This window comes from Tetranychus urticae, chromosome 1, assembly GCF_039701765.1.
Source record: "Tetranychus urticae isolate SD_2017Ah chromosome 1, NJAU_TeUrti_SD_1.0, whole genome shotgun sequence".
NCBI classification, from domain to species: domain Eukaryota; kingdom Metazoa; phylum Arthropoda; class Arachnida; order Trombidiformes; family Tetranychidae; genus Tetranychus; species Tetranychus urticae.
Window position 1 is genome coordinate 30,246,341 of NC_142958.1, and position 5,665 is coordinate 30,252,005.

Sequence of the window (5,665 nt, forward strand, 5' to 3'; positions counted from 1 at the left end):
GAAGGTAAGAGAGAAAAGAAGGTAAAAAAATGCCGAATCAAAGCCCATCCCTATAACGTGTGGAAACGCGTGTTTAAACCTCAATATTATTACCTTTTTGGGGTGAGGTTCAGATGAAAATATTTTGCCAGTTTTTGCTTTTATCATCCTCATCATCATGGAAGGGAGAATGAAGATGAAAATTATCGTATAATGTATCGATCTTTTTTTCTTCTTCATCATCATTCTTTATCTGGACATTAGTTCGAATTGAAGTTGAGACAGTTCAATAATATTGAGTTCAATTTCAAATTTGCTTTTCTTCGTCTTCTTTCCTCATCACCTTCATCTTTCATCATGAGCCTGTTTTATGTGCTACTTGATGCTATTATTTATAGCCGTAAGGTAAACATTTTACATTCAAAATGATGATGTTGATGATGATGATGATGATGGTAAGTGGACTTATTGCTTGAAAATTGGAGACAGACAAAAGTGAAAGTTGAAACAAGTTTCAATTTTTCAAAGTTAATCCTCATTGCTGTTGCCCTTAACTTTTATGTCTTTACCTGTTGCCTGACCAAGGCCAACTATATTTGCGTTTACCAATCGTATTAATGGTCAATTCTGGGTTTGTAGGTCAAAAATTGATGATAAAATTATTCAAACTCAAATTTTTTCACTTTTCAAATTATAAGCTTCAGTAATTATTGTTATTATCATTGTCTATTAATGTCCAGGTAAAAGTGAAAATTTCATCAGAAATCAGATAAACTTTGGTAAAGAAAAAATATTCGCCTAAAAATGTTTATTCACAACATAAATTCAATAATTGAAAATGATCCGATGAAAATTTATTCAAATGAAACAATCAAGTTAACCTGATGCTGGTTCAACCAATTTTAACCTAAAAATATATTGAAATCTCAACTTCAACTCTTCATTAAAAAAGATAAGGCAAGATCAGATTCTAGGCAAAATCCAATTCTTACCTTTGATACTTCTGATTTGTTTCTCCATCATGACCATTGGTCATTAGCTTAACTTTTTCAATTCTATCTCAGTTCAGATATCTGCATGAATGCTGTTTCCTTTTCCTTTAAAATCGACGGTTGATCAATAATGTTGCATCAACACTTGTTAAAATCTTAAAGTTATTAAACTGTTGCAAGTCAATTATTTGAACCCTTCAGTACAACAATAGTGTGACCCAGGTCGATCTCCTTTACCGTCAAGCTCATCCCAACAGTTCCCTTCGTTTGCTCGTAGTTTACTTGACTTACCATTTGAGCTTTAATTATCTTCAAGACGTTCATCTGACGACTTTTCATCATGCTTATCTGCTTAACTGTTTAATATTAATATTTATCAATTCAGTTACTTTTGTTTTCACTCGGAAATCTCTCTGTAATATTTTAAATTAATCAGCTACTCGATATCAATTTCAAACATTTTACTACAAACTACTCTTTTGAATGAAAAGAGTTACAATCATGTTGTTACACCAGCCTTTTCAATCTGAAGCCTAAAGCCTCAAACGTTTCCGTAAGCAATCAGCCATTGATTACCTCAAGTGATTGAATTGGTCGAGTCAGTTAGCCATAGATCTGCAACTCAATTAACTATGAGTTTATCAGTCATGAGTTGGACAACTTCGAGTTACAATTTGTTTCACTATCAATGCTTTAGTTACATTAAAAAACAAATAAAGGAAAAGCTTAAAGGCCTGAGAACGGACATTTGGTAAGGAAAAGATTTGAGGGAAAAGTTGATGAATCTAAAATATTAATGGTTTAATTTGATTAAATTGTGGTTCATCGATTGATTAAAGGTGAGTAAATCAAGTTCGTGATTAAAAGTTTGAAAAATTGGTCAAATTTTTTACACTCTTTAACTTTTGATTAATTGTGTAGGACGATGTTGGTTAATTGTTGTTGTTATAACAAAATGGTCAGTTAGCCAAAATAGTAAACGCGAGAAGAAGAAAAATTTGATTATTCAAAACCAGCAAATCTAATCTGATTTATTTTAATAGTTAACAAGATGTTAATGATACTGCAACCTTATTGTGATCGGGAAACAGTTGAAAGTTGATCTGAAAATTGCGTTGGTTTTAAATACATGCAACAGACTCGCCATTTCATGAAACATTTAATTTGCCAAACTTGAGATTCCTTGACTGATTGCTTATCAATTTAATCATAAATAACAAAGATTTTCCTTTGATGACAGTCCATTAGATTGGAACGCGAACTTATCAAAATTGAGAAAATAATCTGATTGAGCTTTTACCCTGCTATTGTTGAAACACTGAATATTCATGATTGTCATCAAATTCAGGTGAGAAGAGGTTAACGAGAAATTATTTTTTCATTATAATTCTGTTAATCAATACACCTACCTATCAATGTTAATCATGTTAAGAAGCTGTTGATAAACAGACAAAATACAGCAATTCATCGGGCAAGAGCAAGGCCTAAATGTTATCTTGATTTAATCACAGTTGATTAAATTTGACGTTTACTTTGAAATCAGTCAATCATTTTGTTCAAGTGTTGTGATAAACTCAATTTGATCATCTGCATCAGATTCATTCATGAGTCTTCCGGAACTTGGTTAAAATGTGTTTCAATTAAAACATTTCATAGTTTGATTAAAAATCAATTCTGTTGGTTTACATTGATCGGTCAAAGATTTTGCTTTTGTTTTGATTCGTTTAATGGCCTACAATTTGACTTTACTTTTGGTTAATCAATTTTAATTTCTTGATTCAACTATTAATATTTCATATTTGCACTCACCTTTATTTCAAGGTTGTCATTTTGATTGTAATTTGGTCTGATTTTTAGGGTTTAACCATTTTTGTGTTGCTTATTCAAAGTGATATTGAATACATTTAAATGTGTAATATTTTTACACCTTACAACCAGATTCAGGTCATTTGGGGTTAGTGAAATGGGAGGAAATTTGAATTGCAATTAACTTGCCTATTGTCAAATAATATATTGTTAATCTTGATTTAATTAATTTTCAAAAATCATCGAGAGTATCAATTGATTTACACTAAGGAGGTGAATCTATTTGATCAAGCCAAACCTAAGACTTGACTTTTTGTAGGTTGACTTTGTTAATATGGTTGGCCTTGTCTTTGTTTCTTGACTTACCTTTGACTTGTCAGCTTGGCCTTTAATTTTTGACACTTGGTTTTATTCAATATCTACATTTGAGGTAAAATTTAGTGAACTAATTATTGGAACAGATAATTAATTAATCAATGAAGGTTGATTTCATTTAAAACCTTGAAAATTGTCATCATTCAATTCAAGCAATTTAGACCTTCGTTTTTTTGTTCAACTCTGCCCTCTATTGGGTTTTTATTGCCACTCTAATGTAATCGACCAATATTGTCTTGTCTTTTTTTAATGTTTCAATAGTCCTTCTGCTTTTTGCTTTAATGACAATTAACATGTTTTAATTATGATTTACAAGGATTTACAATTTTACTGGTGATACAATTTAACCATTTTATTGGTAATTGTTTAATAATTAATGTTTGTTTTTAAAAAATTTAAAATTCTTGGACGCTCCAAGCTAAACAAAAGTGTTACCCTTCTGTTGTGTTAAGCTGTTCTGTATACCTTTCTATACTGGTGTTGTTGCTGTTGTTTTTACAATCAAATTGTGATTAACCGATGAAATTGGATAATTTGATGGCGTTGATTTTTCAATGTTTAAATGGTCAAACTCAGCATTGACTAAAGATCGAACAAATAAATTAGGAAAAATTAGCTGGATAAACCATTTTATACGTTTCCTTATGATGGCTTGGACTTGACCAATTGAACAGAAAGATTTACGCTTAAAACCTTATATTCAACCTTACATCGATCAAGATAATGGATAATTATTAATTCCTGTAATCAATATTAATCGATGAGAAACAAATGTAAATGAAAAATAATGTAACATCAAGATGGTTTACCCTGAAAGCAAATCATCTCTTTTTGCCTGTTGATTGTTTCATGATTTTTGAATGTTTATCTTTGGTATTTTTTGATGTCTCAATTTTTCAGTTTTGATCATTCCAATCAATCTTGATTTGAATCGTTGATTCCTCTCATTTTGGACTCGTAATTTCATTTAAGATGTTAGTTAACTTAATGCTGTACTCATTATCATTTCATTTATTTTATTATTATTGACATAATCATGCTTAAAGGATTGTATAAAACGTAATTCATTTCCTTAATTATTTATAATCGATAGATTTTTTTGTTTAATCTTGATTTCTTGATTCACTTCACCTTCATTTTTAATTCAACTCTCTTCCACTCGCGCGATTAGATTTAAATTTTTACTCTTATTTAATGATGCAATTGATAGCAGTAAAACGTTGTTAGGTTAAAAATCAAATCAATTGGGATCAATAAATTGTGTATAAATTAAATTGAAATGATGATCTTGATTTTTTCTTGGTTTAAATAACAAAAATCGGGAAAAAATTTATCTATTAAAAAATCAAATTACGCTCCACTTGAAAATTGAAATACAAAGGCGACATTTTTAAGACTATTGGTAACAATTTTAGGTGTAACTTGAAAATCAACACTTTTTTTAATTATGCATTGCAAATTGAAATCTTTAACCACCTTAATAATGGTTAATAATGGTTAATCAAGGTTTTCATTTTTCTCAAATCATCAACAATTTCATCTTATTGTATCAACAGTGAAATTCAACAATCAGTATTATGCTCATTTCAATTCAATTGTCATCTAAAAAATGGTTTTACTTACCGTTTATCTTATTCAGCTTGTGTTTCCAGTTTGTTTGTTTGTTTGTCCAGTTAATAGCTGTAATTTAATCTAAATTGATTGTGATTTTTCAAGGTTCGACTTTCACCTTAACTAAATTAAACTGTAAATGTAACCTTAATTGGATCAGCTTGATATTGTTATAATTTACATTGTAACTGGACAAAAAAAACATTGTGCTTTATAAGACCTTTCTAGACTGTTTCCTTCAACCGCGCTTTCTCACACTTTTAACGGTAAGTTTGTGATTGATTAATCGATAATTTCAATGTTATTTTGGTGTTTAAAAATGGCATTTTATTTAATTAAAATCACTCAATAATCAATTCTCAATGAACAATATTTTAAATTATTCTCCATTTGATGTCTTTTTAGATTGCGATTTCACTTTAAAAGCTGGATTACCTTGCTCTTCAACATAGATTGATGGTAACTAAAGATGGAAGGTCAATCAAGAATGGTAAAGGATTAGGATCAAGTTGATTCGATATTACTTCACACCAATTTGACCATTTATGTACCGTCAGCCGTCAAATATTTATTGGTTCAAAGTTTTCTTTTCGAGCTAATTCAATAGACTGTACACGGTTACGTTAATCAATTTTAACTTTTGATTGTAAAACTTGGATTCCTAACAATTGCCTTTGCTGGTTGGTCTTGTATCCATGTTATGGCAAAATATTTTGATGTTTAATTCACCGATTTCCGTGATAACTCGATTATTGATTGATTATTGAATTTGATTTGTTTTTGTTTTCTTGTTTTTCCCGAATCAGTTTTGAGCTTCTATTACTGGAACGCTTCCGTCCTTTGTAAAACAGTTTAAAATCAAGTTTGCTCAGGGTTTTGATTGATTATTGCATTAACTGTTG

The 5,665-nt window shown here is 29.9% G+C and overlaps 1 long non-coding RNA gene across 4 annotated transcripts in view; it reads left to right on the forward strand.

Annotated features, from left to right (window-relative positions):
- Positions 1-4,568: 4,568 nt before the first annotated feature.
- LOC149094941 (uncharacterized) overlaps positions 4,569-5,665 on the forward strand; it is a 5,891-nt gene continuing 4,794 nt past the window's right edge. For all 4 annotated transcript variants that reach the window (XR_016197950.1, XR_016197951.1, XR_016197952.1 and 1 more), the window contains exons 1-2: positions 4,569-5,029; positions 5,169-5,665. The exon at positions 5,169-5,665 is cut by the window's right edge. This is a non-coding gene — a long non-coding RNA (uncharacterized LOC149094941). The remainder of the gene's footprint in view (positions 5,030-5,168) is intronic.